At 46.3% G+C, this 24,751-nt stretch overlaps 1 pseudogene; it reads left to right on the top strand.

The window, feature by feature from the left end:
* The first annotated feature begins 2,806 nt into the window (after window positions 1-2,806).
* On the top strand, window positions 2,807-23,150 carry LOC114912418 (plexin-B2-like; annotated as a pseudogene).
* The last annotated feature ends 1,601 nt before the right edge of the window (window positions 23,151-24,751 follow it).

Here is a 24,751-nt window from a genome sequence, read left to right on the forward strand (position 1 = left end):
GTTGTCTCAGACAGGCAAAGGTCACCGAGGGGCTAACGTCGTTCAAGGGGATGATCTGGGAAGCGAAGTCGAGAGGGAGGCAAAAAATCGGTAAACAGGAAAGCCAATCAGGTAGAAGGGAACTTGGATCGGGGAACAAGGAACAGGGAAAACTGGGCGAGGAGCGGGGCAGTAGAGCAGGTGTCTCGTGGGAAACTTGGGACTGAGGCGAACAAGGTCCCGCGTCAGATTCGGTTTCGGCGTTGCCTTTTATGCCCCTGCCCTGACTGGTTCCCAGGTGCAGCTCATTGTGCCGGTAGCGCTAACGTGGCAGACAGGGGGTTGAAAGAATACAAGACTGAGCACCTTTGGTGGACAGATAGAAGGATAATCACTGTCCATGTCTTCAACCCTTTCGTCCCCGCCGAGGCCATCCGTGCTTTTCTTCAGCGCCACATCGACCTCCTACCGGGCCACAGGGATATCAGAGATGTGTTTGGCATATGGAATGAGAGCAGGCAGTTCGAGGCGCGCCTGCGTCCCGACCCTGTGGCCCCTGACGAGCTCCATCATCCTCCGGCATATTTTAATATACAGAATAGTAAGGCTTACTTCTTTTACCCCCAGCAGCCCCCCTTCTGCAGGCTCTGCCAGGGTCAGGGGCATACAGCAGAAGCGTGCAAAATCAAGAAATGTAGGAACTGCTTAGAGACAGGACATTTTGCCAGAGACTGCAAGGGCCCCCGCCGCTGCAACATTTGCAGCAGCGAAGACCACCTGGCCGTTTCTGTCCGCAGTACAGACCCTCGTATGCGAATGTCTTGTCTGGAAGCGTGGTTTCTGTGGAGCAGTGTCTTCAGGCATTATCACTGGTGGAGAACAAAACTGAAGTGATGGAGACGGCGATGGAAATGGCGGCGGGGGCTGGAGAAGCCCTTAGCGAAGCCAACGATGTCCGGGGTGCAAGCCCTGCCCCTACCTTGGCGGAGATTCAACAGCGGAAAAAAGAAGAAGAAAAAGAAAAGTCTGGAAGGGAGGCTGCAGCACCAGAGGGGCCCCCTTTGGAAGAAGGCCGAGGGTGTTCCTCCTCCCCATTAACTCTTAATGTCAGGGGGTTAAAAAAAACAAAGTAAAAAGAACTGCTTTGTTTAACCAGTTTGAGTCCTATGCCTTCAACCTGTGTTTTTTGCAGGAAGTCCATCGCCGGGACCAGAGGGACGTGACTCTCGTCTTTCAAGAATGGAGGAAGGGTGAGTCCTACTGGAGCGTAGGTGGTGTCCACTCTAAAGGCATGGGAATACTTTTTGGGGACTGTGCCTTTGAGAAGGTAAGACCTTTCATTGTTCATGCCGGCTGAGTATTGGGAGTGGACGTCACGTGGAGAAGTTTGCACTTGCGTGTTCTGTGCGTCTGCGCTCTGGTGGAGGTCAAGTCCCGCGTCGCTCTGTTTGACGAGTTGGTCCCTCATTGTGTGACCGATAGACATCTAATAATAGGAGGAGACTTCAACATTTTTCTTGAGGGCAAGGACGATGCTAATATCAAACATTTTAAAAACTTTATTAGCAGTTTTAACCTCACTGATAGTTTTAGGAAATGCAACCCCACCAATCCAGGTATTGCCTTGCTCAACAGCCGCGGTGCCCGTAGTCGTTTACAGTACATTTTAGCATCGCCCTCTGTTACTTTTAAGAAGGGTCTCTTAACTGCCCAGTGGCCCATGAACCATATGATGGTCGAGGCCATGATTTCCATCTTGGCCCCGACCCATGGCTGGGGCTACTAGAAGGTGAGTATTGAAGTTCTCTGAGAAAAGGAGTTTAGAGGCCTTTTAATCAGAATTTTTCACACCTTGGTGAATAAGGTGTGTGGGCTGATAACACTACACAGAGTGAAGTGGAAGTCGCTTTTGGAGAAAAGTGTCCGCTACATAAATAAATGAAAGAACCTTTAATAGGAGAATCACTTTGTTTGATATGGTGATGTTTACATTTAAGCACCAAAATATACACATGTGCAACCTGCACCACAGAGCATGTCAGCAGAGAACCCGTCCAATGTGGGTCTGTTCCCCCAGCAGAGGGAGCTGTAGCTGCGCACCACCTGTCGGATTAACGTTGCACTCCGACAGGTCGCGCTGCCTCTCTCATGCACGTGAACGCTGCAGATCCGCTAGAGTTTGTGAAGCACACACAGCCGCTGTGTTCACATTCCTCAAATACCAGCGCGTGAGTCCGGCGTCGGGCCGCTGCAGTGTGTGCTAGATTGTGGTACGTTATTTAAAAAGGAAAAAAAAAGACGTTTGCACTGAAAAACGTGTGTTCCTTAAATTGTGGAAATTCCAGCAGAGCAGGATTAGAGCGGCTCTCTTCTTAAAACTGCTTCAATCAATCTATGTGTTACTTCTATCCACTATTCCTCCTGCTGCGAAGCGGTGTAGCTGTTTGGGTCCGAATTCTACAGTGGGCTTCTCTGTACTTTTCAGACTCAGAGCAGCAGAGCAGTGTCCCGTGGCGTGGAGGGGTTATCCAATAAGCAAGTAGGTTCCCCTCAGGGAAACAGTAGCTAATTGCTGATAGTAATATATATACAGTATGTATGTATGTATGTATATTTTACATCTTTTCGGTGTCTGCTTGCTGCACTTATTCTGATACTACGTGTACTCATATACAGTGATCTCCGTTACCTGCGGAGTTGCCCCGCGGCCCGAAAATATGAAATCTCGTGCCGTCCCGCCCGGGACGTGAATCATCCCTTTGTTCAGCGTATGCATGCTGTATAATAATCCGCTACCCGCCCGTTCGTCACTTAGTGGCGTCGCGGTTACCAGATGATCGACTGTTGCGGTATTGCAGTGCTTGTGTTCAAGTAACATAAGCTAAACTTAATTAAAAAAAAAAAAAAAATCTATACTTATTGCTTATGAGGACCTGGGCGTTGCTCCTTAGTTTTCCTTTCTGCTGGTGGAGAGAGTGGGACTCGGAATTACTGCTCTTACCAGAAAACCTGTGGCAAAACTGTAGAAATTATAGGCATTAACTGTACATTTAATAGATTGGAGTACAAAATTGCTGCCTGCTTTAACAAATTTGTGTGAAGCAAATCATTGCCAGATGTTCAGTGAGCAGGTGTATTGATGACAGATGTATTGTGAAAACGAAAGACCGGATCCTGCTATTTCGTGAAAGTGTGTAGAGCTGACAGTGAAGCATGTGTTCATGTCTACATGTTTGTCTCACTGTATTGAGAGATGACTAACAGTCTCGCACTTAATGTCCTCTTTCAGAAATGGCGTGGTGGACTCTGGCAGTTCTGCTGCTGTCTCTCTCCATAGTCTGCTGTGCGGAATCCATCCAGGAGTTCACATCCAGCACCCTCATCAATAACGTGGTGCAGGACCCCCTCACAGGCCGCATCTATGTGGGAGCCATCAATGCCATCTACCAATTGGACTCCTTGCTCAAGCAGGAGAAGAAAGTAGAGACTGGTCCCAAGAGGGACAGCCGCCACTGCACACCCCCCATCCAGTCCTGCCACGATGCCAAGATGACAGACAACACCAACAAGCTGTTGCTAGTGCACCCGTCTAACGGCTCGCTCATCGTGTGTGGAAGCCTCTTCAAGGGCATCTGCTCCCTGCGGAAACTCAGCAGCATTGACCACCTGATCTACTATAACGACAGCAAGGGTGAAAAGGCTTATGTGGTCAGCAGTGAGGAGACGGTGTCTGTAGTAGGAGTGATGTCAACCTTCACCAAAGAGAATGATACATTTGATGTGTTTGTCGTGGGGAAAGGCTACGGAAGCCAGGGCAACATGAAGCTTATCAGCACCCGCATCCTGCAGGACTTTGGCAATTGGGATGTGTTTGAGGACATTGTTGAGGCTCCTGCTGTTCAGGTCACCCCATTTGTCAAGAAGTACAGGCACAATTTTCGTTACTCATTCAAGGAAAGTGGCTTCATCTACTTCCTCTTCACCCGCACAAGAGGGGGGGCTACATAACAAAAACTTTACCTTCATCTCCCGCCTTTGTGAGGATGATCACCATTACTATTCCTACATGGAACTGCAGCTCAGCTGTGGCCCCAACAACACGTACAACAAGGCGCAGGCCGCCTTTGTCTCCTCCCCTGCGGAGGAACTGGCCCGAAACCTGAGCGCATCCGGTCAGTACGGCCAAGTGCGGTCGCAGGACAAGATTCTGTTCGTAGTGTCCAGCACCGATGAAGACAAGCCCCGTTCGGGGCTCTGCATGTACCCCCTGAGATATATCAACCAACGAATTATGGAAATCATCAGTGCCTGCTATACAAAAAATGGGAAAATTGGAAACAAAGTAGCTGTTGATTCTCCGTACACAACCTCAGCAAATCTATTATGTTCAGTATCAGTCCGTGTAAGTAGCGCTCCGTTTCAAACATGACATTAGCAATGTTTTCAGTAGTGTCTTGAGGTTCTGTAAAGTCGGAACAGTGAAATGGGATAGCTCACCTTAAGGTTTATTGTCTTTATTAGAATTTTCTAAAAGTGAAAACCTGAGTATCCCCTCTTGCACACTTGACAAAGTGATTGTATGAGGAAGCTGACGTTAAAGACTTCTCTCTCTGTGCCCATCAGCAAGACACGCTGACAAAGTACAAATGTAGTGCCGATTTCCTGCCTTCACCGCTGGCCAGCACACCAGGCTTTGCGCTGGCTGCCCAAGCTGTCCACACCACCAGAGGCCTGCTCATGGCTGTCGCCGTTGCTGTGGAGGCTGAGCGCACGGTGGCCTTTCTGGGAACCAGCAATGGGAAGGTGTACCACGTGAGTACAGCAGCAGAGGGTGTATGGTATCTGAGAGCAGTCCCAGGTACCAGTGTGGTCAAACTCATTTTCATAGGAAAGAAAATGGTGTGAAACTAGAACACAGGTAAACTTCCAGGTACACCTGTCCAGCACACCAGAGGTGTACCGAACTGTCCCTGGACCCAGCTCTGGTGAGGCAGTGAACAAACACCTGCTATTCGACAGAAACCACAGGCATCTGTACGTCACCACAGGAAAAAAGGTACCGTCTTGGGAAGTGGACTGTATTTGTACTCTGTGTAAGACGCTTGATGCTGGATATCCTTGGCTCTGTGTCAGATCTCAATGGTACCAGTGGAAGAATGTGATATGATGAAGGACTGCAAGTCTTGCATGGACCTCAAGGATCTCTACCGTGGCTGGTGTGCCTTGGAGGGCAGGTAAGCACTCAGTTCACACCCAGTTAGCAGTGAGATATTCACTACTTTCTACACAACAGTTTGCTCCTACTGCTTTCTGCATGAATGGCTCCTTTGTCTAAGGCATAATAAATGCAGACAGTCCTATTTAACAACACGCCACATTTCACGTATCCATATTTTAATTGAATAAATGGTTTGATCAAAGTCATTGATGGAAAAAGTATGTGAACTTCTAGGGTAATGACATGCTGAAAAGAGGGTAATTGGAGTCTGCAGTCAACGCATTGGGTGTTCCAGTCGACTGAGGTGTGTTTGGCCTGCCCTGCCGTAAAAAAAAATACACACGGTTTTTAGTACCTGCTCTTCACAGCACAATTCAGTTGAAATACAATAGCCTGATCAAGCCTACATAAGAAAAATACTGAACAAGAGCTGTGTTTGTGGGAGGTTACCATGGAAGAAAGCAGTGCTCTCCAGAAAGACATTACTGCCCATCTCACCTTTGCTGTCAGCCGGGTGTTCACAGCTGGAACAACATTATGTGGACAGGTGAAACAAATCTGACCTTTTCTGGTAACTGTATACAGTATTATTTTTAGAGAAAGCCAAACACTGCATACCCACATCAGCAGCCAATCCTGTGATCTAAAAAAAGGGGTTTTCAAACTGGGGTCCGGAAGAGGGAGTTAGGGGGTCCGCGGAAAACTTGACAGAAAAAAATATTACAGTAATATAATTTTTTACGTAATCTACGTATAGTTTCGTGATTTATGAGTGATTCCTTGTAACGTGTTTATCCCAAAATGCTTTGCGCTCTTTACATTTTGCACTTTTGCGCACATGGCGCGTGCTAAGAAGCTGCGCACGACTGGCGAAGCCTTATTGTTACCAGATACTAAAGACATTGTCAGGGAGTTATTGGGAGAGGGAGCAGCACGAAAAGTAGAGTGCGTGCTTGTGTCAGACAATAACGCAGTGAGCAGATGCATAGGTGACATGGCCAACAATATTGCTTTGCAGCTTTTACAACAAGTGCAGGCCAACGAATACTGTGGCGCGCGGCGCTCTGGGTTCGGATGGGGCGAAAAAGGACGCGCAGGCAGCGTTCAGGAAGAACGTTTTACTAGAACACCGGCATACGGGGAAATGATGCTCGCGATCCGAGGACCCCATTTCCTCAAGAACCTGCACCTCATTTTATTTTTTTTTTCTTTTTCTTACGGATCAGAATGGGTCACCAGCCTACCCAAAGGTGTCTGACTCCACATACTGTCCAAAGCGACAGGAACTAATATCTCCATTCATCATTTCCGATAATTAAAATCTTTATTCAATAAATAAATCCTGGAAAACTGCCATGCCAAAAATAAAATTAAATAAAACAATAAGATCAATAAGTCCAACAAATATGAGAGAAAAAAAAAAAACGCATGGCAGAACCTTTAACACACTAAAAAAAAAAAACCTGCACCTCAAGCCCGCCTTCCCAGCCTGCTTTTTTTTTTTCAAACTTTATTTAATAAAGTTATCAATAATACATAGAACCAAAACAATACATTAAAATCCACAATCAAACAAATCCAACACCGTTTTCCTACAGTTGGTCAACAAAATCACAAAGCAACCATTACATTAAATACATTGTCAAGACAAAGTCTTTCCCATAACAATCCCCTTTCTGGCTTCAAAGAATATAACTGACCCCTGTCTTCCCCACACCAACATACCCAAAAGGACTGTCCCAGCCTGCTTAGCACCACCAGGTTGGTTCAGTTTGTTTGTTTTTTCTTCCCCCCCCCCCTCTCATTGGCAAACAGAGACACCCCTTTATTATGCCCTCAAGTCCCCCCAAGGGTTGCACTCTTTATTCACATTTTCCCCATAATGCAACTATTTACAATAAATGCATTCCCTGCTGGAGGATGTGGTGGTGCAGCGTGTTTGGCTGGGTCTCGCTCTCTGGTGGGTCTGGGGTTCAAGTCCCGCTTGGGGTGCCTTGCGACGGACTGGCGTCCCGTCCTGGGTGTGTCCCCTTCCCCCTCTGGCCTTACGCCCTGTGTTGCCGGGTAGGCTCCGTGACCCCGTAAGGGACAAGCGGTTCTGAAAATGTGTGTGTGTGTTGTAAAGGTCTAATGTTTGAACTTATTGCCAATAAAGGACGTTCCACTCGATACAAAATATTTTTCACTTTTTTTTATTTCCATCAGTGACTGATTTTTTTAAACTGTTTGTTCAATAAAGATATCATCACATTGTACACATCATCTGAAACCACTTGTCCCATGCGGGGTTGCAGGGAGCCAGAGCCTAACCCAGTAGCACAGGGCATATGGCTGGAGGGCGGGAGACACACACCCGTCGCAAGGCACCCCAAGTGGGACTCGAACCCCAGACCCGCCGGAGAGCATGACCCGGTCAAACCCACTGCACCACCACACCCCCTCAATAAGGATATGGTCATGTAAAATGTATGATGACGTCTATTAAAAGACTGATGAACATTGACTCTTAAGTACAGTTTGTTTCCTTCACCATATGCACCGGCCTTCATCACATAAGTAGCTGCATAAAACTTTACCAGAATATCACCGATTTCTAGTCACCTTTCTTTTTTTTTGAGATGCATATAAACATTTATGTTACATTGCAGTGGTTCTGTAAAGGATTGATTCGAGCATGATCTTGAACAATTATGCCTTACATGAACTTAAGACATCATGGGTGAAGTGAGTCTGGAAGAGATGAGTTTTAAGACCCTTTTTAAATGTGGACAGAGATTCAGCAGTTCTGAGCGAGAGGGGGAGGTCATTCCACCACAACGGAGCCAGAACTGAGAACCACCTCGCTTTACCTTTCGCGCGTGGGAGCACCAAGCTGGCAGATGTGGAAGAGCATAGAAGTCTGGTTGGCGTGTAGCAGATGATCAAGTCTTGTAGATACCTGGGAGCAGTTCTATTGATGCATTTGTAGTCAATAACCAGGATCTTGAATTTGATGTGGGCAGCTATAGGAAGCCAGTGCAGAGAAACGAGTAGAGGAGATACATGGGAACGCTTCGGCAAGTCAAACACAACTCGCGCAGCAGCATTCTGTATCAGCTGTAGAGGTTTGGTGGCAGTAGCAGGAAGGCCAGGCAGGAGAGAGTTGCAGTATCCAGACAAGATGTCACCATGGCCTGGACAAGTAGTTGGGCAGAGTTGTTAAATTCCAAAGGTTCCCTGCCAAAGATTCTGTCTGTCTACTTACATCTTCACCTCATAGTTAAAAGCAATATTGAGAAGGTCTTGGAATCCACACTGTTGGAGTTGTGTAGACGGAAGGCTTTGGAAGTGGTTCGTACAGAGTGGGCTGGAGCAGTGGCTCATGGGTATCCTTTCTGCTGCAGGTGCACCAGGAAGTCTGACTGCAGGAAGGCAGAAGAGGAGAAGCACTGGCTGTGGAGTCCTCAGAACCAGTGTGTGGAAATAACATCTTTCCAGCCACCAAATCTGAGCTGCAAGAAGATGCAGAAGGTATGAGAGGTTGACTTTGCCTGTATCTCCTACGCCAAGGAACATACACTTTAGACCCTTGCCCAGATTTTACCAAAGGGCATGTTTTCAACATAGGAGAAGAGACATTGCCAGATACTGGAAAATTCTGCAGAAGAACCCCACAATGAGTATCTTATCATTTCCAGTTTTAGAATTTGCATCATGTCGTTCATCCAGTGCACATGGGAGAGACACACAGACACGCTATCTTTCTAACACTTTAAAATAAAGTCGAAGGTTACGGCGACTGCAGTTTTTTAGGATGTGGTTATTTGTATACGTACCTGAGTTTACATTAACTGGAGGTTTGTAAAGTACAGTTTTCCCCGTTTTAGGTTGTTGATATGTTTCCTCTTTTGTAAGAAATATGCAAACACTTCAGGGAGATTCACAATTAAAAGTGTTGCTAATCATTTAACTTGATTCATTTGACGTTGAAATTCATAAATTCCGCAGTTCCGACTGTTCAGATGATTTTTGAGCTATTTAATAGTTATGTTAATGTAAACTTTACTCCCACGAACTTGGATGTTTTATTTACTAACTGTGCTATGACACTGTTTGTAGAGCTGTTCAGAATAGCGCTGTTTACAGTGTGTAATGTCTTTTATTTCAATATTGTCTCCATATTCAGTTTTATCTTGGATCACATAGTGTGTGCATGTCAGAGGTCCTTGATCTGTGTGCTTTATTTGCAGGTTGACATCAACGTGGCTTCTCTCCCCAGCATTGGAGGGGATGACAGTCTGAAATGCATTTTTGGCAATTTTGAAAGTGAAGCGAAAATGGGCGACTCAAAGGTCACTTGTGATCTGCCGAAAGTCACCGAGATTCCTGTCACTCCCAAAAATAAAGGTGAGTTTCCCAGCTGTGTGCCATGGTGCAACGGTGAGCAAAGTCATTGTAGCTTTTAAATACCTTTCCCGGAGAGGTCTTGCCGGCAGGCGACGTAACCCATTGCTAACCCGTGTGCCTTCAGATTTCGTCCAAGTGGCCGCGAAGATCTTTGTGAATGACGAGGTGGAGTTGGCGTCCAGCTACTTCACCTTTTATAACTGCAGCGCAGCCGCGAGGCAGGCGGAGAACACACCGTGAGTGGCGGCGTCAGGGTGGGGCGGGTGCCCATTACAGCATAATGTCATGATGTGCCTGCCTAAGGCACTTCTTCGAAATCAGTCTCTGCTTTTGTCTTTCACTTTGACTGCATGGGCAAGAATTGTTCTTGAGGGGATTCTTGGAATATCTACAAACATCTATATATATATATCCATCCATTATATTTACTTAGCAGACACTTGTCTCCAGAGCAACTGCCACTGAACTCTAGGTGGTGTTACAAGTCCACACACTTTGGACACCAAAGTGACTTACACTGCTAGGTACACTACTTACAAGGGCTCACTCATCCATACATCAGTGAAACACACTCTCTCTTCTTCTGTCACTCACACACTATGGAGGAACCTGAACAGTATGTCTTTGGACTGTGGGAGGAAACCCATGCAGACACAAGGAGAACGTACAAACTCCACACAGGCTGAGTGGGGATCGAGCCCACACCCTCTCGCACCACCCAGGCACTGTGAGACAGCAGTGCTACTCATTGTGCCACCTGTTCGTTCATCCATCCATCCCTGTATCCATTTTACGGGGCAGCTGATAGCGTTGACTTTAGAGCTGCTGCCTTTGGATCCAAAGGTTCAGTACCGGTTCAGATCTCACCTGTTACACTCCTGTAATACCCTTGAGCAAGGTAATTGCTCCAATAAAATTACCCAGCTGTATAAATTGTAAATAGCTGTAAGTACCGTAACGTCGTAAGTTGCTTTGGAGAAAAGCGTCAGTTAAATGAATAAATGAAAATGTAAATCTGGATGGGGGTGTGGTGGCGCAGTGGGTTGGGCTGCAGTCCTGCTCTCTGGTGGGTCTGGGGTTCGAGTCCTGCTTAGGGTGCCTTGTGGTGGACTGGTGTCTTGTCCTGGGTGTGTCCCCCTCCCCTTCTGGCCTTACGCCCTGTGTTACTGGGTAGGTTCCGGTTCCCTGCGACCCTGTATGGGACAAGTGGTTCTGAAAGTGTGTGTAAATCTGGATGACTGGTCTCTGTTAATACTACAGGTTTTGGGAAGGAGAAGATCAGTCAAGACAGTATTAATGTTCTCACCTTGGTTGTTTGCGTTTGCTAACAGGTGCATGTCGTGTGTGGACAGCGAGTGGAGCTGCCAGTAGAACACTCAGGAATTCAACAGCGATGACTCCATGGGTGATCACATTATCAAACATAAAGAAGTAAGAAATGAGGCAGCAGCAGCATGTCTCACCTATTCCTGTCTGCCAGGTGTCTTAAAAATGAAAAAATGCCCTGTGTTTGACATTCGCAGGGAAGTAAGTGCCCAGTATTTGAGAATCCGACTCCGTCTCTCATTCCTGTGGGTTACGAAACCTCCATCGAGTTCACTGGAAAAAACCTCCGTGTTTATGAGGTGAAAGATTTTTCCTCATATCTACCTGTTGACTGTGATAAGTAATAAAATAATTTATCGTTGCCTTTTTTTTTTTTTTTTTTTAAAGTAGAGATTGCCTTAAAGATTATAGTGGATTCTGGGTTACACTGTTTGTCTACCTTATCTCTTCCAGGGCAGAGATTCAAGATTGGCACCGAGCTGATGGTGCCCACTGAGGAAATGGTCACTATAAAAGATTCAAACTACAGTTTAAAGGGATGCAAGGTCAGTGTTGGACCGAATTTCATTGCCTTGGTGTTCTGAGCGGCTCTGTTGCCCTTACCTTCGCTTGCGCCATGCTGACCAGAGCAGAGGGCCACACTAGCGCTGTGGAATACCACGGAGTAGCCTGTGGAGCAGCTTCCGAGCTCATCTCCTAGGTGTCTGGTTCGACATGCATAGATGAAAGCGCAAAGCAACCACCAAGTATGTGAGAGTCCCAGTTGTTGCAGCTTTTCCTTCGCAAACAGTGTCCTGCAGCCAGGGATGTATTGTACTGCACAACGTGCCCCAGAACACCTTCCTTCTGTTGCCTGTATGGGAGGGAAGGAGGAGGGAGCGGAGCTGAGCTGCCAGTAAGTGCACCAGCTGTCCCTCAGGGCCTGGCCTTCTGCTCACTCGGTGGCTTTTGTGGCAAAAAAGGTTGTACCAAAGTAGTTTGATATTGTAGCAGCCCCTTATGAACACAGCAGATGTTTTGGGTTAATGTGCTTGGGTGCTGCTTGGCTCTCCTGTTTTTCAATATCTGTCAGTTAAAGAATTGTTTACTCACACAGTGGTGAACTATTTCTGATGGAAGACTTTCAGTCACATGTGGATGCCCAATGTGCTAGCAGCAGATGTGCAGGGCTCATAGCTGAGCCTTAAAGACCCAGGTTCAAATCTCACCTCCTGCTGTTGTAGAACCTGTGAGCAAGCTACTTAATTGTTCCAGTAAAACTGCCCAACTGTATCAATGGGTACAATCAGTGTAAGCAGCTAAATGGTGTTTATGACTAACATTTAAATAACTATAATGGTAAATGTTTAAGTAACTACTGCTCTTTACTCAGGGTAAGTACCTTTCACTGGGGTACTACAGGTGGGATTCAAACCTGCAACCTTTGGGTCCAAAAACAGCAGCGCTAACCAGTATGCTACCAGCTGGCCTGTGTGTAAATGTCTAAATGGTAATGTAAGCGTTGATGCCTGGATAATAGATCATCGTAATATCAAGACCTCTCGGAATTTTTGCAGTTTGCAAGCACCAAATGTTAATGTTGCTTTTTCTTCGTTCCCAGGACCAGTTTGCCTATGATGAAACACGAACAGTTGACGTGCTCTTCTACATCAAGGACAGAAAGACACATAAGAAGATTGACAGCAAACTAAACGGTAGGCCTGACAGTCAGACGTGGACTGTTCGGACTGCAGCCGTGCGCACAGGGGATGGTAAAAACAATGAGTTGAACTGATTCTTATAACTGACTGTTCAGTTAAGAGACCTTGCGCATGGAAGTCGTCAAAAAATGAATGGAAATTGGTGTCGTGTGCGGTGTGCTGATGGTGGTGTCCACCCCTCACCTGCAGTGACGCTATACAATTGTGCTGTGGGCCGTGAGGACTGCAGCCTGTGCAAGAGTGCAGACCCCATGTACAGTTGTGTGTGGTGCGATAAAACCAAGTCCTGCGAGTATCGGAAAAGGTGTCCCGAGTGGTGAGCGGAGGAGGGACTGTCCCAACCCTGAAATCACTGATGTGAGTTTCTGGAGACGCTGCACCATGTTTTCTCTGTATCATACAAAAAATAGCACATTTATTACCTCCTGTCCTTTTATCTATCCAAGCAAATTAATAAATTTCCTTTTGGTCATAGCTAAAAACTGCCAGATCTCGTGTCTAACAGTTCACTTGGTGTCTAATCTCCTACCATGAATACTATTCTATATCCGATTTGTTAACAAAAAAAAAAAACACTTTTGGCAATCCTAATGCTGGCATTGGCTTACTTCTACCAAGGCAAAAGTAATCTAGTTATTTCTATTAGTGACACACCTGTCCCTTTGGAGCAGGATGGTAATGGTTTTATTAGAATGAATGGCTTTTTCCCTCACGAAAAATGCATGTACAAAACAAACATCTCACAAATACACAAATTTACCTTATCGTTTTTCTACCGAAAGTAATAACAAGAAGGGATAAACTCTAGCAAACATTCCCCCCCCCCCACGGGCTCTCTAATCGTTACAAAATGCAGATAACCTGTCTGTACATTGTAAGTATGTATCTGAAGAGGAAATGCTCTTTTTTCAGATCATACCTCGGTATGGGCCTCTGAAAGGGGGGATTTCACACATACACGCACACACACACACACACACACACACATTTTCAGAACCGCTTGTCCCTTACGGGGTCATGGGGAACCGGAGCCTACCCGGCAACACAGGGCGTAAGGCCGGAGGGGGAAGGGGACACACCCAGGACGGGACGCCAGTCCGCCGCAAGGCACCCCAAGCAGGACTCAAACCCCAGACCCACCGGAGAGCAGGACTGCAGTCTAACCCACTGTGCCACCGCACCCCCCTGGGGGGATTTCAGTGACCATCAAAGGCTCCAACCTGGGTATCGTGAAAGAGGACATAGAGAGCATCAGAGTGGCCGGAGGGCCCTGTGTGCACCAGGAAGAGAAGTACTCCGTGTCCACCAGGTACAGCAGAGCACCCGGTCACCTGCACTTTTGCAAACAGGCATTGTTGGTTGCGCCGCAGCATTTCTGTAACTGCCGCTCCTCTTCCCTTCCTGCTTCAGCGTGGTGTGTGAGATCGGTGGAGTCCAACAGAAGCAGTCAGGGGTTGTGGAGGTGAAGGTGAAAGGAGGGAAAAGCGGGACGTCGAGTGTCATGTTCACATACAGGGTGAGAGCGTCACTGAGGCTGACGTAAACATACCGTCGTTCCCGTACCAGCTGTCGCCCCGGTCGCTGTCAGTCCGTGTCGAGAACTTGCTCACTTGTTCACTGCTGAGTACTTTGTGTCGTGTGGATTCATATTTCCAAGAAGTCCTGAAGGTTTTTTGTCCTACCAAACGCTTGTAGGATCCCAGACCCGAAAGGGTCCAGCCTAACCGAGGCCCACGGGCGGGAGGAACTCTTATCACAATAACAGGAACGGACCTGGAAACCGGTACCAAGGATGACGTCAGCATCACTGTCGGTGGGGTGGTGTGTATCGTGTAAGTACTCTGTGCCCTGGAGAAATGACACCAAGCCTTAGCGATGCTCTTCCGAGTCTGAGTTTCTGCAGTGCAATTCCCAGTTTGCTTCTGAGAAGAAGCGATGAGAGGTCACTGAGACACGAGATGTCTGTTGTCTTCGCACCTCTCTTTGCTGAACCCCAGTGTAAATTTCTGCCACAAACTGCACCCACCGTTCCCGTCCACAGGGAGACGTTCCAGAAAAATATAACCTGCAAAACCGGAGAGTACACGGTACAGAAGGTCCCCTCTGATAACCTGACAGTGACAGTGAAGTACGGGAAGCACACCACGAAAGATGTGCCTACGCCGTTCAGGTTCTTTGAGAATCCTAAACTGGATCACCACTATCCAGACACAAGTTTTGTATGGTGAGTCTGTCCTCTACTTCTTTTTCCCTTCTTACTGGGAGAGTGAGAGAACTACACAATATGTAATCTTTTTGAAGCATTATGCTGGTAATGGACCACATTCCCATAGGTCTGGACTGAGCAGGAGATGTAATACTATGCTGTAATGAACCGTATTGTGTGACATCTTTTCAGTAGATTATACAGATCACTCATCACTAGGTGATGAACAATGGGTATGACTGGTGGCATTTTCTCACCTTAGCTCATCTCCTTGCTTTGTGCCAGCTTCATATGAGACAATGGTTGCTTTGGGTTCGACTTCCTATCCTTACCTACGGAGTTAAACATGCACGTGCTATATTCATATACGTGTCAAATCCTTGAGAAGAAAGCTGGTGTTTATTGATCATATTGTACAGATTTAGGGTGACATTAGTGTTGTGCTAATTTCAGTGGGGGGCGGATCATTTTTATCGTCGGCACCGGGTTTGACCTCGTCCAGAACACTGCCGTGAAAGTGGTGCCCTCCAGCGAGCAGTCAGGCGTCATCAGTCCACTGAAGGTTTGTGTCCGATGAAAGGCTTCTTACCAAAAGACCACTCCCAGTGTGCAGTGCCTGTCTTCTCTGCTTTTTGGAGCAGTAGGGGTTTTAAGTAATGGAGCACCTATAGCACCAGCATTCCACCAGTATTTTAATGTGTGTGTATACATTTGTTGTGGGTCAGGTAGGAGCCATGGACTCTACTCTGGTGTCTCTCTCAGTCTGATCCTTCCCTTGCAGTCTGAAGTGGAGGTAAAAGGCGAAAATGACGCAGTAATGCAGTTCTCCTCCCCGACGGTGAACGTGACCGATGGGATAGCGTCTCTCAGGACCTACATCGTCATGGACAACATTGAGCTTGAGCTCAAGCCTTTTGACTACCACCCGGATCCTACGTTTGAAGAGAACCAAAAAAGGATTGTTTCAGAGAACAGCATCATATCTGTAACTGTAAATATAATCTTCTGTTGGCATTATTTAGGAGTAATTCCTGCAAAATTGTTTTATATTCACCAAATGTTTGCATACTGTTTTTGTTGTCTGTTTTAACATGTAAAATTACAGCTGAGAAAAGCAACGGTTACAGGTGATGTAATGTCCCCAGTTTTCTTGATGAAACCCAATTGATACAGTACTTCTGAAATACAATAAATTCTCTTTCTCAGTATTAGAGCTTTTGCAGTTCACACAGAACAGTGTGGCTAAGCCATCTTCTTGTCTCTCGCACCCAAGGGTAAAGGTTTCGCCAAAGCAATGACAGCCCAAGAAGCAGAAGCCTTTGTGGGAGACGTCTCTTGTGGGGTCAGCATCTTACAGAATGACAAGCTCTTCCTGGACTGGACCCAACCAACATCTTGCTTCAAGAGGCCCAAGAGAGACACAAAGGCAGATTTGCTGGAACTTAAGGTAAGGCACTGTGCTGTGCAGAGTAGGATTCCTGAATTGAAGCTTGAAGAGGAGAAAAGGCTACTCAGCTTTACTGAAGTTGCTAAATAAAACTACAGCTTTAGTGGAGTTGCCTGAATGCCTATGGTTTAATTCTGCTCCAACTGTATCGTTTCTGCTTCCTTCAGATTAAGTTCGGCCATGGGCAGTGGATTGTAGGCTCAGTGGAGTATGAAAAGAAGACTGAGGCATCCTGGACATCTCCCCTGGACATCATAATTCCTGAAGTGATTGCCCCGATGGTGGGGATCACCATAATCATAATCATAGCCTCAGTGTGCTGCTACAGGTAAGTGACTTTGTTTTAAACCTCAGAGCATGAATTCCAAATTTGGAACATTGCTGCTCGTATGCCCTTCAACTGCTACACCCCAGCCAGGCCCCTTCGCTCGTCTACTTCTGCTCGCTTGGTGGTCCCGCGCACGAAAGGTAAAGCTTGGAGATTCTCGGTTCTGGGTCATATCTTATAATATTTAAAAAAAAAAATGGTGGGAGGGTATCGGGATTTGTCTGTCCTGTGTTTTATGCACCTATTCGAATGATGAACCTCGGTGCAGCAAGTGGTAGGTAACAAACTAGGTTTGCTTGAGACTTTCATGTCTGCAGCTATGTCTCCTTCTCTCAATGCAATGCATAAATTGTACTTTTGCTGATGTATGTCACTTTGGACAAAAGCGTCTACTACATGAATAAATGTAAATGTAATGTCAACTGAGAGAACATAAGTTATCACACATCCTGAGTTTTCTTTAAAAAAAAATAAAGATAAAACTGTAGGTAGGGAGTTACATAACACCGTTACTCAGTGTATGAATTTTATTGCTTCTTCTTTTGAGGCACTTTTGTAATTTGATCATTTCCATGCGTGTGCACAGGAAGCAAGCTGAGAGAGAATATGAGAAACTGAGGCAGCAGCTCGAGAACCTGGAGGGGAGCGTTCGTGACCGCTGCAAGAAGGAGTTCACAGGTCTTTTCCATAACTAATAATCTGCTCATTTGCAGTCTTTACTCTGGCTCTTACCACTTGCAAGAGCCCTTTAATCTACAGTTGCACAATCCCCTGTATAGCGCATGTAAAGTTTTATTCCTAACCCTTTTCAGAGCTCATGATTGAAATGGAGGACCACACCGGTGACCTCAGTGAACCCTGTATCCCCTTCCTGGACTACAAGACCTACACAGACCGCGTTTTCTTCCTGCCTTTCAAGAACAGCGCCAGTGACGTGATGATCACTGGCAAGCTGGACATTCCTGAGGCGAGGAGGGCCACAGTGACGCAGGCCCTCAACCAGTTCCTCAACCTGCTGAATAGCAAGCCTTTCCTTCTCAGTGTAGGTCCTGACATCAGTGCAGCTCCCAAAACCTTTCCTTATTGTCACAAGTGCCTAAAAACTGCATATTTGTGTCTTTTCCCATCTGTTCTTTGCTGCTCCAGTTCTTTTTTAATGTGAAATTAATACAATCCTCACAATCATCACTGGGGAGTGCAGTGGCACAGCGGCCTTGGCCAGGTCCCGCTCTCTGGCAGGTCTGGGGTTCGAGTGTGCTCTTGTCATTCAATGGGTGACTCCTGGGCTGTGGGTTTATGTGCGAGTTCAAATTCAAATGTCTGTGTGGAGTTCATACGTTTCCCCTGTGTTTGAAAGAGAGGGGGCTCGGGGTGCCTTGCGATGGACTGGCGTCCCGTCCTGGGTATGTCCCCTCCCCCTCCAGCCTTGCGCCCTGTGTTGCCGGGTTAGGCTCCGGTTTGCCGTGACCCCTGTTGGGATAAGTGATTTCAGCCTGTGTGTGATCACAATCATCAGACTGGCTTTCACAGCATAAAAGTTAATGGATTTTATGTGTTTTCCAGCTTGTATAGCACACAATTTAGAATGATATATGAGGTGTATAGCAGATCGTGCCTTTGTCAGTTCATCTGCACCTTAGAGGGGCATCCTGACTTCAATGCCCGGTCAAAGGGCTACTTTGCCTCCCTGCTGACGGTGGCGCTTCACAGCAAGTTGGACTACTACACAGACATCATGAGGACACTCCTGTTAGAACTCATGGAACAATATGCCCGGAGCAAGAACCCCAAGCTCATGCTGCACAGGTGAGGTGTATAAGACCAGCGTATCTTTAAGGTGTCTCAGAACGGCCCTTTTTTTTTTTGTAAATAATGTGATCTTCCCCTGCCCACTTTAAAAAAAGTAATTTCTCTGCCCCTTACTTGTAGGTCAGAGACGGTGGTGGAGAAAATGCTGTGCAACTGGATGTCTATCTGTCTCTATCAGTTCTTGAAGGTATCATCTTTTGTGACACAAAATTAATCTCATTTGATTCCACTCTGTGGATTAATCTTATTTTCTACTGGTTCAGATCTTTGTTTGAACAAAATGAAGGTTTTTGCTTTAGTGACAGGGAACGGTTTTGTTCTGAAAGAAGCTTGATGGTGAATTCTTGTGCGGGCAGGACTCGGCAGGAGAGCCTTTGTACAAGCTGTTCAAAGCCGTCAAACACCAACTGGAGAAAGGCCCAGTGGATGCTGTCATGAAAAAGGCCAAGTACACGCTGAATGACACTGACCTGCTGGGGGACGACGTGGAGTACTGTATGCTGGTGAGTATTATGTAGGCTGAACCCGATCACACGTCGGCGGTCGCTTGGGGTATGAATGCTTCATTTTGAAAGGATTATCTGTGGTGCTAAATGAACTCCAAGAAATGGGAAGAAGACAATACCGGTGGACACTTTCGTGATCAGCAGAATCCTTGTGATCTATGACAGTTTTTGAAGATGCACGTTAAATCTACAGTGTGGGAACTGGATGCATGCACAGAAGGCCAAGTGCTAACCGCCCTTTTCGTCTTAGACTCTGCAGGTCCTCGTTCACGGGGAAGGGCCAGGTGTCACTTTGGTCAAGGTACTCAACTGTGACACCATCTCCCAAGTGAAGGAGAAGATCCTTGAGCAAGTGTACAAAAATGTGCCCTATTCTCAGAGGCCCAAGGTGGAAAGCGTCACTCTCGGTAAGGACCAACTGAGCTGGAGCACAGTTGCATAATATAACGGTTCATGACATGAATTGTTTATTACTGAAGTAGGTATGACATTATTTCTGTTTTATAGGCAAGGGTTTCCTTGCTTGGATTGCACCAGTCTGCATATGATTGGGATATAAAATGAATGTTGAAATAGTCTTTCTGCTCTGTAGAATCTGCTGGGCAGATTCTGTCGGACCTTGACTTGACATCGCAAAAGGAGGGCAGATGGAAGCGCATGAACACTTTGGCCCACTATGACGTGAGTTACAGCTTAAGAAATGGACGCATCGATTCTAACGGTACAGGTTGAGTCACGGCTTGCCCCTTACGTGGTGACCAAATGTCTGTGTCGTGTCTGCTCCAGACCTGAAATCTGTCAGACTGTATCCAGCTCGGGCTGAACACAGTTCTTGTGTTTCAGGTGCGAGACAACGCCACTCTCGTCCTGTCTAGGGTCCTGCATCCTCTGCAGTCTTATGACCAGCACCAGGACAGTCATGAAGAGAGTGAGTGGTGCTCCTGTACTACTTCTTGCCTTCCGTAGTGTTCCCATGGTCTTGCTGACAACCCTACTCTACCTACTCCTTCAGGAAATGCTCTGCTTGAAGAGGACAAGGTGTTCCACCTGGTGCGGCCAGCAGAGGAGGTGGATGAGGTCAAATCCAAGAGGGGCAACATGAAGGACAAGTCGATGACCAAAGCCATCACAGAGCTTTATTTGATGCGGTTGCTGTCTGTCAAGGTTGGTTTGTTAATAGCCTGCTGCAGTTAGAATGCTAAATACACTGGGCTGGTGAAGCCTACAATACATTAATATGCAGCAATTTGGTTGTGCATTGCTAAGAATCCAATCATACTTCTAGATTCTAGCCCTGAATATGTAAAAGATAGTTCTAATAATTAAATCTGTATTTGGAATGCAAAGTGAAATATTTGGATTAGTATTTGGATATCATATTGTGGCACGCAGCGCCGTGGGCTTGGTTGGGGCGAAGAAGGACGCAGAGGTACCGTTCATCTCGAACATTTTATTGAACACCGGCACCAGGGACCCCGTTTCCTCCAGGACCTGCGCGTCTCGCCAGCCTTCCCACCCTGCTTAGCACCCCCAGGCTCACTCCTCTTTCTCCCCTGGCAGACGCAATCAGCCCCTTATATCCCCCGCACGTCACCAAACGCTAACCCATGACAATAAGCATATTTCCCCCTCAAAACTGTAACGCAGGTCATTACAATATATTTATCAGATTTCATGACAGAAATACAGGATTGCTATGCTTTTGAAAACAGCTCCTCCTCACCTGGACTTGCTTACATATGCGCAAATGTGTTTGTTTCAGGGCACTCTACAACAGTTTGTGGACGACTTCTTCCGCAGTGTCCTCTGTTCATCCGTTGGGCCCCCAGCAGTCAAGTACTTTTTTGACTTCCTGGACGAACAGGCACAGAAGCACGACAACGTGGATGACCAGACCATTGACATCTGGAAGACCAGCAGGTAGAGTGCTCTTGCCGTCTCTGGCAGAGAGAATTCCCGAGAAAGCAGCGCTGGAGCTGTCAGTTTTCAGAGACAAATGCTTCACGGTGAGGGGAGGCGCAAGGGCGTGGGGGTACTGCTTGGGGTTTCTTGCGACAGACTGGCATCCCGTCTTGGGTGTGTCCCCTCCAGCCCTGCGCCCTGTGTTGCCGGATTAGACTCCGGCTCGCCGCAACCCTGCTCGGGACGAGCAGCTTCAGACAGTGCGTGCGCGTGTGCGTGCTTGACACTGTATTTTTCGTTTAAAATTCCTACTGAGAGCTCCGTACACACTGGATACGTTGATGTGGAATTTATACCGCAGTAAACCATCTGCGTCATATACATTTATCTTTGATTGACAGGTTCTTCTGGCAGCATAGACTTGAAGTGTTGGTATTGTGAGAATGAGTGATGAACAGTGTAATTACAACACTTTCGGCTTACTGATGAATTTGTGTACTATTACATGCTGAACAGACAGCATAATTATGTCCCCTGCTAATTTATTAAATCCACTTCTTTCTGTTCATTTGTTTGGAACATCTCTCTGGGTATTAAATCAGAGATGAATTCCAAACTTATTTGGCTCAGATGCCTCAACTCTTAAATAAATCTGGGGGAAGAAGTGTCTATTTTCTGCATTTTTAAAATTAATCTGCAACATAATAATGCATTTGTATGATCCCTGTATCGTGTGCCTCGGTACTCAGTTGATAAGGCAAAGTGAATTGCAGCCAGATTCTAACTCTGATTAATTGTGGGAGTATTCATTGGGACATATGAGAGCTGAGAACAGGAATAACATGCAGAAACAGGGTTAAAGATGAGGCCACAGTTATATTTGCATGGAATGAGTGTGAGTGCTAGTGTGTGTTTCTTGAAAAGGCTTGTGTCTCCACAGCTTGCCTTTGAGGTTCTGGGTGAACATCCTGAGGAACCCCCACTTCATCTTCGACATTCACGTGAACGAAGTGGTGGACGCCTCCTTGTTTGTTATTGTCCAGACCTTCATGGATGCCTGCACCAAGAGCGAGCGCAAGTTGAGCAGGGTGAGCCTGGGAGCGCCTTGACATTACGCCATTGTTGATGTTAAGCAAAGGGAAGGATCCATGAGCCAGGACTTCATTTTTTTCTCCAGCCCATGATCCCTCTGTAACCATTTTCCTTTGGCTTTATTCCTTACAGGATTCCCCGAATCACAAATTACTCTATGCAAAGGAAATCTCCACATACAAGAAGATGGTGGAGGAGTAAGTACTGTCAGGGCTACCACTTGGTAATCTCACCATTTCCTACCATCTGCAAAAATCCCTTTGCCTTTAATCAAGATGACCTGTCTCGGCTTGTATTTGTCCATAGTTACTACAAGGGCATCAGGGAGATGGTGCCCGTCAGCAACCAGCATATGAACACCCACTTAGCGAAGGTGTCACGGGTGAGTGAGTCTTCCACTATTGCCCTTGTACTTACATTTACATTTATTCATTTAGCAGACGCTTTTCTCCAAAGTGACATACATCTCAGCAAAAATACAATTTGTGCGTTACATTAAGAGAAGGAGACATGGCTGTAGACATGTAATTAAGTAAACCTAGTTTGTTACTATCCACTTGATGCACCGATGTTCATCGCTCACGTAAGTGCAGAATAGATACTTCTGTGAGGTTGTGATGTTATGTCTTATGTGGACACAGTGAGGAGCCAGAAGATCTTACCTTCAAAGGGGGTGTAGATATGGCTGCTTCGGCTGGTTTTGGTCAGTCCTAGAAGTTCCTTACTTCAAGTTGTTCTTTGTCTCGCAGTCTCACACAGGCAAACTCAGCACCCAGGTGGCTCTGCATCAGCTGTACCAGTATGCAAACAAGTACTATGATGTGGTATGTGACTCACTCTCCCTTTCCTGTCAGACACATATGAACACAAGGATCTGAGATCGAACACGACGCTGTGCATCTTCTCTAACGGAATCTGTTCTTGCCTTCCTTCCAGATCATCACCTCCTTTGACGAGGACCCTGCTGCCCAGAATAAACAGCTTGCTCTGAGACTGCAGCAGATAGTGGCTGTACTGGAGAACAAAGTGACAGACCCCTAACCTCTGTAGGAGGGCGGGGGCCGGTTTTGGTACTGTGGGGCCAGAAATTAAAGCGGAGTTTATTTCATATGGCCTGAGTCCTGAGTGGAATAGCAAAGACGTGGGGAAGGGAAGGAATGGGGCTGTTCCGAGGAAGCTCCCCCCCCCATCTTAAATGTTTGTTGTGTCTGAAACGGTGTCACAATTCCCTAACGGTTCTCAAAGTCGATCCCCCTCCCTGTGCTGGTCCAAATCATACAACACGTGCCAAGGGGCCGAGGGATCTGCAGGAGACACCACACCAGACGTTCTCAATGATGAGACATGTGACCATTGCAGCCCGGCCTTTGAAATAAGCCCTTCCTTAATTGCAGGCTTTATCTGTTCAGCTGTTGTTAGTTGTTGTTGTTCAGTTAAATGTTCAATTTCTTCCAGTATAAAAAAAGTTTAAGAATAGTACAGAATATTAGAATAAGATTAAGAATTAAGTTTATAGTTTTTATTGTGCATTTTTTACCCAGAAAGCCTTATATATTTACATTTTTTGTTTTTGATATGTCATATTTTTGTGCCTGATAAATGTTCTCCAGTTGTTCAATGATGGGAAGGATGGGACCTCTGTTTTGAAGTGAGATATAAAGTTAAGGGTCTGGAATCTGTGTATTGGACCGCCAGTGACCAATGTGTTCATTTCCTTGCCTGTTGGGCCTTCTTGTCCTCATCCCCTGTACAAGGGGGTTGTGCAGAAAACAGCACTGCAGCATGGGAGAGCACATATCGCAGTTAACCATACTGTCATAAGAGGCACCTCTGTCACTCTGCGGACACCCCCATCTCTCATTTTCGGTGGAGTAGATGTATCTATTCATGATTAGATCTCACTTTTTTATTGTTACTTTATCATTATTATCTTTGCGACAGCTGTTGTTGCTCTCGGCTCTTTTTCCAATGTCTACTTCAAAGTTTAAAGGAGTCATACTGACATTCTGAAAAATGTTAGAAGTCTTTCACATTGTCACCAACCTGTTTCGGTATGAGCCATATCCTTTCTGATGACGATGACATACTTAGTTCTGTTTTTCTCTGACTAAATGCTTGTAAATTGTTGCATTTCTAATCTTCAGTAAACTGGTACTGTAAAATGTATTATTGCTAACCAATTATTTTACTGAGTCTTGTGAATCAGGTAGCTCTTACCAGGTGATTTGGTGCGGTTCCCTGTCTACCCTTTAGTCTCTCTCGACTGCTGTTGCCCAGGTCTCAGTGCTGGGCCCCTTACTCTTCTCTATCCACATGTTCTCCCTTGGCTGTCATCGAGTCTCATTGACTCTCCCATCAGTCCTATGTCGATGATATCCAGCTCTGACTCAGGTATGTTCTTCTTTCAGCTCACTGAAGGCATAACCTAGTCCAGCAGATACATCCTGCACAACTTCAGCTGAATAAACATTTGGCTTACAACACACTCTATGCAGCTTCTTCCTGGTCCAGGCCATTGTAATATCCTACCTACACTACTGCATATCCCTTGTGTCTGCTCTTCTGGCCTCTACCAGCGAACCTCTCCAGCTGATCAAGAACCCCTGCATGAATTGTATTTGACTTGCCAAGGTATTCCCATGAATCGTTCTTTGTCGTTCTCTGTTGGCTTCCTGTAGCTGCTGGGTTCAAGTTTAAATCTCTGGTGCTTGCCTACAAGACCATCAGTGGATTTGCTCCCAGATACCTCAAGAACATGATCACTTTCAATAGCACAGCCAGATTCTTATGCTTCTCCAACTCTAGCCACTTCATAGTCCTGCCAGGAAAAGTCCAAAATCAGAAGTCTAAAG

The sequence above is a fragment of the Scleropages formosus genome, chromosome 16, assembly GCF_900964775.1.
Source record: "Scleropages formosus chromosome 16, fSclFor1.1, whole genome shotgun sequence".
NCBI lineage: Eukaryota > Metazoa > Chordata > Actinopteri > Osteoglossiformes > Osteoglossidae > Scleropages > Scleropages formosus.